Source organism: Anser brachyrhynchus (assembly GCF_964034855.1).
Source record: "Anser brachyrhynchus genome assembly, chromosome: W".
NCBI lineage: Eukaryota > Metazoa > Chordata > Aves > Anseriformes > Anatidae > Anser > Anser brachyrhynchus.
Window position 1 is genome coordinate 935044 of NC_137704.1, and position 10997 is coordinate 946040.

Consider the following 10997-nt stretch of genomic DNA (forward strand, 5'->3'; position numbering starts at 1 on the left):
TCCCATAATGTAAGAAATGGTCCAGCAATTCGTGCCACTAAGGGGTTTTGAAGGGTTAACATTGAGGCCTGGGTTTAGGCGAGAAAAGAACAAAGGGATTTCTTCGGAGAAAAACTGCTGACTTTGCACGAATGTGCAGTAACTTCTGACAGCCGGCCAAGAGACCACTAGATAAGGAGGAAGAATAAGAGCCTTCCTGTTTCCCTGTCTCCCTGGACCACTAGATAAGGAGGAAGAATAAGAGCCTTCCTGTCTCCCTGTCTCCCTGGACCACTAGATAAGGAGGAAAATATGAGCCTCCCTGTCTCCCTGTCCGAGCGGCCCCCGAGAAAGTAACAGAGACTGATAAGCAGGCGACATCGGATTCGGGAAACCAATTATAATAACCTTGCCTCTTTTAGAAGTAGTAATAAATATGTATTAGCCTAGGAGTATAAAAAAGTAGATGCCTTACGTAACGGGTGTGCGTCCCGGTGGAGCAGAGACTCCCGGCGCACCCAGCGCTGTTTGCTTGCCTCTATTCGTTTAATAAATTGTAAACTCTGATTGTAATCCTATTTGGGACTCAGTCATTTATAACAATTGGGGGCTCGTCCGGGATGGTCTTGGTTCCTGAATTCTGACTTGATCTAGGAGGGGCGCCCCCACCATTTGGTGGCTCCTGTTCGAGTCAGGTCAGGGCTAATGCCATCCTGAACCTGAATAAGGGCAAGCAAAGATTTAGATTTTTTTATGAGCTCCCTTTGCCGGCTGCAGCACTATATTTTGCCCGTAATTCTGCGCGCGAAGATCCGAACGAAGACGACGGAGTCGTAAGTATTTAAGGCGTATACCGTTCGGTTGGGTGGGATTCGGTTGCCTGTGTGTGTGAGAGTGTGACTGAGACGGAACGTAGTTCCGAAGCGATTGTGGAGGTCTTCTAACCGCGGTTCCAATCTCCCGCGAGGGACTTGGCCGGTGAAGGACCGAAGCGATTCCTATAGGATTCGTGGGTGGGTGATAGGTCCTAAACCCCCTGCAAGACACTCTCACTAAGGCAACCAAGGGCTGTAGGAATTGCCACAGTAAAATTCCTAGATGGGTCAGACAAAATTGAAGACCCGGGACCAGAGAAAAGGGAGCAAATTACCAGGCATACCACCAGAAAGTCCATTAGGGATAATGATTAGAAATTGGAACGATAGGGGCCCCAGAAAAGGGAAAAAGTAAATTAAAAATGGTTCAGTATTGTATGATAGAATGGCCAAAGGAGCCTTTAAGACCACATGTCTTTTGGCCCGTTTTCGGATCCTTTGAAGACTGGGTTTGCCAGGCCTTAAATATACATGTTAATTCAAAGGAACCTTTTAGCCAGGAGGAAAGTGATTATGCAGGATTATGGGTCAGGATCTCACGTCCTTTTCCAGCCTCAATATTTACACTAAAAGCAGACGAGAAGTTTGACGAAGAAGAGAACAAAAAAATAAAAAAGAAAAAAAAAAAAAGGAAAAAGAAAAAGATGATGAATGGGAGTCATTGGATAACCTACCACCTCTATATCCTAACAATCCACCCCCGGTGGTGCATCTTGTAATCCTGTTTTGTTCTTAAATGTTTTGACTGTGTCAAGGAGGAAGGTGGGAGCATTATCTAAGTAACAGTTTAGAAGTTTGGGTATATTCGCGGTGGTGTTCGGTCAGTTTCCCAAGTATCGGGGGAGCGGGGCTGACTGATTATCAAAGTGGTAGAACGGAGAGTCACTTCTTTGGTGGTTCGGGCCTGAGCCCTGGGAATTTGGTAAGAAGGGGGAGAGCGAATTTATTTATGCCTCAATACCTTTTTAAACCCCCATCTTGACGGATACACAGGAGTGATTCCTTGTTTTGTTTCTCATGCACTAACAAAGTGCATGAGAAAAATTAGCATTTGGCTTGAAATTCGGTCTTATTGAAATGTAAATTTTGTGGAAAAGGTGTTATTGTTTGTCTAGAAGACAGAAGGCTGAGTGCTTCAGGTGTTTTTCCGAAGTCCTGCGGATTTATGATTGGAATGGGGCTCATTAATAATCTGAAATAGTAAAGTTTGTATGTGGAAAGAAGAGTTTAATCCCAGAGAATTGGGACATTTGGGAAGAAGATTAGGAAAAGATAGTAAAAACCTGCAATAAAAAGGTTTGCGTGGAAATTGAAACAAGGGACAGTAACTAATATAAATAAATAAAAGGGAATGGGAAATCAAGGAAAAGGGGAAAATCCAAAAAAAAAAGACGTCCTAAAAAAAAAAAAAAAAAAAAAAAGCCTCCTTGGGTGCATAGTGGCACATTGGAAGGATATTGTTAGAAATGGGGGCACAGAAAGCAAGAGGACTTCCACTAAGTATTGCAATCAATGGTGGCCACTATATAAACTAAATGGCCACTTTATGGATCAATCGACTATAACAGTGTCTTGCAATTAATGTTTTTGAGGAGAGAAGGAAAATAGGATGAAATGTTGTATAGTGATATGTTGTTTCAGCATGTTGGAGGGAAAAGGTTTGGAATTAAGTTGGCCCCTGACTGAGCCTTTGGTGTTGGCATTAGAAAAGTACGGGCTGGAGAAAGATAAAGGAAGTGTTAAAAGGATTGTTGAAGGCGTTAAAGGTTGTGTGGCATGTAGTATTTGACAGAGCTGTTTGAAGTTGAATGAGCAGGGAAAGAGGATGTAGGAATGTTAATAGTTCCGCCTCAACCCGAGGCTGAGATCTCTAAATCGCGGGTGTGAGCCCTCTGGGGCAGGGGGACCGTGATGGGTCCGAGAGAGTTGTCGTGGAAACAGAAAAGCAGCTAACTCTTGAAACAACCTGAGTTCCTGTGTGAGCTCAGATTGCCAATGGGACAGCTCAGGGAACTTTCAACGATTGCATTCCCCTGACCGACCCCCTCACTGAGACCCTAATCACCCCGGAAATTATGTAAATACTAAAATCTGGTTAAATTGGCTATTGGGAATTGAGAATCTGTTCCAACAAGGTCCAAAAGAAACCCCTATGGAATTTACGGAATTTTTGAATTTCTGGACCAACTTTGAAATGCAATGAAAAAAAAAAAAAAAAAAATGGACCTGGCTTAAAAAAAAAAAAAAAAAAAGAGAGAGAGGCAACTGGCTAACCTCTTTCCAGGGCAATCAGCCCCTGATATCAGAAAGAAATTGTCTTAGGCTGCAGGACAAACAACAGTCAGGAATGATGGGGACCTGGGGCATCTACCCTAGCAGGTCCACTAGTTGAAATAAAGCTAGGAAACGAAGACAGAGGCTTGAATTTTTGTTGGTTATGGGAGCTTCTTTCTCTGTGTTAATTAGGCTGTAAATGTAATAGGAGCAACATATTCAGTGTTAAATAGTTTAAAAGGACGATTAGGAACTAAGACAACTACAATAATTGGAGCCACAGGGAAAGAGGAAGAATGGTCATTCTTACGACCCCTTGATTTGCGTTTTGGGGGTGAGGAACTAACCCATAAATTTTAGTATGTACCAGAATGCCCGATGCCACTCTTTGGACGGGATCTATTAGCCAAATTAGATGCAACAATAACCTTTGAGAATGGAGAATTAATAATGAAGGTACCTGAGTCCAAAGTAGGCCAAATCCTAATGATCAAAGATAAACCCTTTGTTAATATTCCAAGAGAAGTAGAAAATGCAGTTATAGCAACAGTACGGGAAACAGATGTACCAGGGAAGTCGAAACTGGCACAACTGGTAAAGGTGGAATTAAAGGAAGGAGCCAAACCTGTTTGAATCAAACAATATCCACTTAAGATAGAAGCTAGGCACAGGAATGGTGAAAATTATTGACAAATTTCTCAAATATCAGATTCTGGAAGAATGTAAATCGGAATACAATACTCCAATTTTTCCAGTAAAGAAGCCGAATGGCGAGTATAGATTTGTACAAGATCTTAGAGCAATAAATGAAATAACAAAGGATATTCACCCGGTAGTAGCTAATCCTTACACATTGTTAACATCTGTGAAAGAGAAATATAAATGGTTTACCGTGATAGATTTAAAGGATGCCTTCTTTTGCATACCTCTTGATAAAGATAGTAGAAAATTATTTGCCTTCAAATGGGAAAACGTATTGAAGTTTTTGGACCACATATGGTAACAACCGTTTTGGAACAAAAGGGGGGGGGCACTGGTTATCACCCAGCTGGATGATGAAATATCAGGCAATCCTAACTGAACAAGATGACATAACCTTGAAAACGACTAACCTGTTATATCCAGCAGTATTTCTAGGAACCATTCCAGAAGAAGGACCGTTGGAACACAATTGTGTGGAAATAATCGAACATACGCCAGCCGTGAATATTCGAAGGATGTACCCCTTGAAAGGTATTCAGTGGGAATACCACACCCCGTGGCACCCACAAAGCTCAGGGAAAGTAGAAAGGATGAATCAAACAATAAAACAACAATTGGCTAAGTTAATGATCGAGACGCAGCTGCCCTGGACGAAATGCTTACCATTGGCACTTTTAAACATAAGAACTAAACCACACAGTGAGACTGGATTATCATCATATGAAATGTTATATGGTATGCCTTATTCTCAAGGGATGCCCCTAGGGAACAATGTAGTTGAGGATCATAGTATCCAGAAATACATAATTACCATTGGAAGGAGATTACAGGAGATAAGAGAAATTGGGATGATGACTCAGACACCACCTTTAGGATTTGCTATTCATAAAATACAACCAGGAGACAAGGTCTTAATAAAAACCTGGAGAGAAGAATCATTGAACCCCCGATGGGAGGGACTGTACCTTGTTTTACTTACTACTGAAACAGCTGTGAGAACAGCAAGAAGGGGTTGGACCCACGCATCCAGAATAAAAGGACCAATAACTACCGAAGCCTGGAGGGTTGAGTCCACTCCTGGGGAACTGAAACTGAGACTAAAGAGGAACTGATATCCCAGCAGTGAGGTTCTGCATGAATTAAGGGCACTGGATAATGAGGACAAGGCTGAAGGGAGGAAAGGGAGAAGGCAAGACCGGGGTAGGACCCTCCACTGCGGCGTGTATGGTCTACCGAGGGAGGCAACCCCTATGGGTATTGACCGCCGAGTGAGAGTGCCTCGACCGGACTTCTCCCACACCAAGATCAGTTTGTCCTGAGAAAAATAACATGAGAACCTTTTAAACCCATAATAAAATTGTGATTAGTTTTTCCAGGAGCTGGATCACCCTGAAGGGCTGAATGGTAACACAAGCTCTGAAAGCGGGCCCAACCCCATGATTGAAGGCGCTTCCCACACTCTCAAGATTGGACGGCGAAAAAGGCTTATAATATGACAGGTCGCCAAAGAGAACTGAATTGTGACTGTAAGTGGAAACCCAACGTGGGAGCTTGGAAGCGTGCATATACGAGTACAAACGGGGCAGACATTGTAACAGGACCACTCGGTAACAAGGACACTCTGTATTATCACGCCCCAAAGGGTAAAGATGGATGGGATGGTCATTTTCCAAACGGGACGTGGGCCCTAAAGGGACATTATTGGGTGTGTGGCAAACATGCTTACAAGAGGCTACCTGGAAACTGGTCGGGAATATGCTCTGTGGGGTACATAAGACCCTTCTTCTTTTTATTGTCACAAACACAAGGAAATCATTTAGGAATAAGATTATATGATGACCTGAACAGAGTAAAACGATCTATTGATACTTCCTTATCCGGGGATAGTGCCCAAAAATGGGGAAAGGATGAATGGCCTCCTGAAAGAATCATACAGCATTATGGGCCAGCTACCTGGAACCCAAATGAGTTGATATCAGGAGCCCGAGAACCTATTTATAATTTGAACCGAATAATTAGGTTGCAAGCTATCCTCGAAGTTGTAACAAATCAAACAGCGACAGCCTTGGATCTTTTGGCTGACCAATCCACTCAAATGAGAAATGCTATATTCCAACATAGAATGGTCTTAGACTATTTACTAGCAGAAGAAGGGGGAGTATGTGGAAAACTGAACGATTCTAATTGTTGTCTACAGATTGATGATAATGGAAAAGTGGTCAAGCAGATAACAAAGGAAATTAGAAAGCTAGCCCACGTCCCAGTACAAACTTGGAAGGGTATGGATTGGGATTTCTTTTCATGGTTGCCTGGTGAACCATGGGTTAAAAGGATGCTGTTTTTATTTTTATGTGGTATAGTGACATTATTGTTTATACCTTGTATGATACCTTGCTTTACGTTGTTGATACGGCGAGTAATAAATAGCACCCAATTTGTGATGACTTCAGTGGAGAGAAAAGGTGACGTGTCGATAATGATGCTTAAGAAGTGGACACCCCGAGAACTGACTGATGAAATCCAATTGTTACTGACAAAGGTTGAAGGAGAGACACGAATTGATGATTAAAAAAAAAAAAAAAAAAGGGAGGAATTGTAAGAAATGGTCCAGCAATTCGTGCCACTAAGGGGTTTTGAAGGGTTAACATTGAGGCCTGGGTTTAGGCGAGAAAAGAACAAAGGGATTTCTTCGGAGAAAAACTGCTGACTTTGCACGAATGTGCAGTAACTTCTGACAGCCGGCCAAGAGACCACTAGATAAGGAGGAAGAATAAGAGCCTTCCTGTTTCCCTGTCTCCCTGGACCACTAGATAAGGAGGAAGAATAAGAGCCTTCCTGTCTCCCTGTCTCCCTGGACCACTAGATAAGGAGGAAAATATGAGCCTCCCTGTCTCCCTGTCCGAGCGGCCCCCGAGAAAGTAACAGAGACTGATAAGCAGGCGACATCGGATTCGGGAAACCAATTATAATAACCTTGCCTCTTTTAGAAGTAGTAATAAATATGTATTAGCCTAGGAGTATAAAAAAGTAGATGCCTTACGTAACGGGTGTGCGTCCCGGTGGAGCAGAGACTCCCGGCGCACCCAGCGCTGTTTGCTTGCCTCTATTCGTTTAATAAATTGTAAACTCTGATTGTAATCCTATTTGGGACTCAGTCATTTATAACACATAACCAAGAAAAAATTCAAGCCTCTGTCTTCGTTTCCTAGCTTTATTTCAACTAGTGGACCTGCTAGGGTAGATGCCCCAGGTCCCCATCATTCCTGACTGTTGTAAGTTTGTCCTGCAGCCTAAGACAATTTCTTTCTGATATCAGGGGCCGATTGCCCTGGAAAGAGGCTAGCCAATTGCCTCTGTGTTTTTTTTTTTTTTTTTTTTTTTTTTAAGCCAGGTCCATTTTTTTTTCTCATTGCATTTCAAAGTTGGTCCAGAAATTCAAATATTCCATAAATTCCATAGGGGTTTCTTTTGGACCTTGTTGGAACAGATTCTCAATTCCCAATAGCCAATTTAACCAGATTTTGGTATTTATATAATTTCCGGGGTGATTAGGGTCTCAGTGAGGGGGTCGGTCAGGGGAATGCAATCGCTGACAGTTCCCTGAGCGGTCCCATTGGCAATCTGAGCTCACACATGAACTCAGGTTGTTTTAAGAGTTAGCTGCTTTTCTGTTTCCACGACAACTCTCTGGGACCCATCACTGTCCCTCTGCCCCAGAGGGCTCACACCCGCGATTTAGAGATCTCAGCCTCGGGTTGAGGCGGAACTATTAACATTCCTACATCCTCTTTCCCTGCTCATTCAGCTTCAAACAGCTCTGTTAAATACTACATGCCACACAACCTTTAACACCTTCAACCTTTTAACACTTCCTTTATCTTTTTCCAGCCTGTACTTTTCTAATGCCAACACCAAAGGCTCAGTCAGGGGCCAACTTAATTCCAAACCTTTTCCCTTCAAGATGCTGAAACAACATATCAGTATACAACATTTCATCCTATTTCCCTTCTCTCCTCAAAAACAACATTAACTGCAAGACACTGTTATAGTCGATTGATCCATAAAGTGGCCATTTAGTTTATATAGTGGCCACCATTCATTGCAATACTTAGTGAAAGTCCTCTTGCTTTCTGTGCCCCCATTTCTAACAATATCCTTCCAATGTGCCAATATGCACCCAAGGAGGCTTTTTTTTTTTTTTTTAGGACGTCTTTGTTTTGGATTTTACCCATTTCCTTGATTTCCCATTCCCTTTTATTTATTTATATTAGTTACTGTCCCTTGTTTCAATTTCCACGCAAACCTTTTTATTGCAGGTTTTTACTATCTTCTCCTAATCTTCTTCCCAAATGTCCCAGTTCCCTGGAATTAAACTCTTCTTTCCACATACAGACTTCACTATTTCAGATTATTAATGAGCCCCATTCCAATCATAAATCCACAGGACTTCGGAAAAACACCTGAAGCACTCAGCCTTCTGCCTTCTAGACAAACAATAACACCTTTTTCATAAAATTTACATTTCAATAAGACCGAATTTCAAGCCGAATGCTAATTTTTCTCATGCACTTTGTTAGTAAGCCTACACAAAACAAGAAATCACTCCTGTGTATCCGTCAATATGGGGGGTTTAAAAGGTATTGAGGCCTAAATAAATTCGCTCTCCCCCTTCTTACCAAATTCCCAGGGATCAGGCCCGAACCACCAAAGTGACTCTCCGTTCTACCACTTTGATAATCAGTCAGCCCCCCTCCCCCGATACTTGGGAAACTGACCAAACACCACCGCGAATATACCAAAACTTCTAAACTGTTACTTAGATAATTCTCCCACCTTCCTCCTTGACACAGTCAAAACATTTAAGAACAAAATAGGATTACAAGGTGCACCACCGGGGGTGGATTGTTAGGATATAGAGGTGGTAGGTTATCCAATGACTCCCATCCATCATCTTTTTCTTTTTCCTTTTTTTTTTCTCTTCTTCCTCAAACTTCTCGTCTGCTTTTAGTGTAAATATTGAGGATGAAAAAGGACGTGAAGTCCTGATCCATAATCCTGCATAATCACTTTCCTCCTGACTAAAAGGTTCCTTTGAATTAACATGTATATTTAAGGCCTGGCAAACCCAGTCTTCAAAGGATCCGAAAATGGGCCAAAAGACATGTGGTCTTAAAGGCTCCTTTGGCCATTCTATCATACAATACTGGACCATTTTTAATTTACTTTTTTCCTTTTCTGGGGCCCCTATCGTTCCAATTTCTAATCATTATCCCTAATGGACTTTCTGGTGGTATGTCTGGTAATTTGCTCCCTTTTCTCTGGTCCCGGGTCTTCAATTTTGTCTGACCCATCTAGGAATTTTACTGTGGCAATTCCTACAGCCCTTGGTTGCCTTAGTGAGAGTGTCTTGCAAGGGGTTTAGGACCTATCACCCACCCACGAATCCTATAAGAATCACTTCGGTCCTTCACCGGCCAAGTCCCTCGCGGGAGATTGGAACCGCGGTTAGAAGACCTCCACAATCGCTTCGGAACTACGTTCCGTCTCAATCACACTCTCACACACACACAGGCAACCGAATCCCACCCAACCGAACGGTATACGCCTTAAATACTTACGACTCCGTCGTCTTCGTTCGGATCTTCGCGCGCAGAATTACGGGCAAAATATAGTGCTGTAGCCGGCAAAGGGAGCTCATAAAAAAATCTAAATCTTTGCTTGCCCTTATTCAGGTTCAAGATGGTGTTAGTCCCGACCTGACTCGAACAGGAGCCACCAAATGGTGGGGGTGCCGCTCCTAGATCAAGTCAGAATTCAGGAACCAAGACCATCCCGGACGAGCCCCCAATTGTTATAAATGACTGAGTCCCAAATAGGATTACAATCAAAGTTTACAGTTTATTAAACGAATAGAGGCAAGCAAACAGCGCTGGGTGCGCCGGGAGTCTCTGCTCCACCAGGACGCACACCCGTTACGTAAGGTGGCTGGTTTTTATGCTCCTAGGCTAATACATATGCATTACTACTTCTAGAAGAGGCAGGGTTATTATAATTGGTTTCCCGAATCCGAAGTCCTCCCAGGTGCGCCTGCTTATCAGTCTCTGTTAGTCTCTCGGGGGCCGCTTGGACGGGGAGGCTCATATTCTTCCTCCTTATCTAGTGGTCTCTTGGCCGGATGTCAGAAGTTACTGCACGTCCGTGCAGAGTCAGCAGTTTTTCTCTGAAGAAATCCCTTTGTTCTCTTCTCACCTAAACCCAGGCCTCAATGTTAACCCTTCAAATCCCTTAGTGGCATGAATTGCTGGACCATTCCTTACAATTCCTCCCCTTTTTTTTAATATCATCAATTCGTGTCTCTTCTTCAACCTTTGTTAGTAGCAGTTGGATTTCATCAGTCAGTTCTCGGGGTGTCCATTTCTTAAGCATCATTATCGACACATCACCTTTTCTCTCCCAAAGTCATCACAAATTGGGTGCTATTTATTATTCGCAGTACCAACAACGTAAAGCAAGGTATCATACAAGGTATAAACAATAATGTCATTACACCACATAAAAATAAAAATAGCATCCTTTTAACCCATGGTCCATCGGGCAACCATGAAAAGAAATCCCAATCCATACCCTTCCAAGTTTGTACTGGGACGTGGGCTAACTTCCTAATTTCCTTTGTTATCTGTTTAACCACTTTTCCATTATCATCAATTTGTAAACAACAATTAGAATCGTTCAATTTTCCACACACTCCCCCTTCTTCTGCTAGTAAATAGTCTAAGACCATTCTACGTTGAAAGATAGCATTCCTCATCTGAGTGGATTGATCAGCCATAAGATCCAAGGCCGTCGCTGTTTGATTGGTTACAACTTCGAGGATAGCTTGCAACCTAATTATTCGGTTCAAATTATAAATAGGTTCTCGGGCTCCTGATATCAACTCATTCGGGTTCCAGGTAGCTGGCCCATAATGCTGTATGATTCTTTCAGGAGGCCATTCATCCTTTCCCCTCTTTTGGGCACTATCCCCGGATAAGGAAGTATCAATAGATCGTTTCATTCTGTTCAGGTCATCATATAATCTTATTCCTAAATGATTTCCTTGTGTTTGTGACAATAAAAAGAAGAAGGGTCTTATGTACCCCACAGAGCATATTCCCGACCAGTTTCCGG

At 42.6% G+C, this 10997-nt stretch overlaps 1 long non-coding RNA gene across 3 annotated transcripts; it reads left to right on the top strand.

Moving 5' to 3' along the window:
• The first annotated feature begins 308 nt into the window (after positions 1–308).
• On the top strand, positions 309–6968 carry LOC308184672. Of its 3 annotated transcripts, none has more exons than XR_013942787.1 (3): positions 309–812; positions 4257–4361; positions 5198–6968. It is a non-coding gene; the product is annotated as an uncharacterized lncRNA (long non-coding RNA). The 3 variants fall into 3 exon arrangements; XR_013942788.1 differs by having other exon boundaries at positions 310–812; positions 4254–4361; XR_013942789.1 differs by lacking the exon at positions 309–812 and having other exon boundaries at positions 819–4361.
• The last annotated feature ends 4029 nt before the right edge of the window (positions 6969–10997 follow it).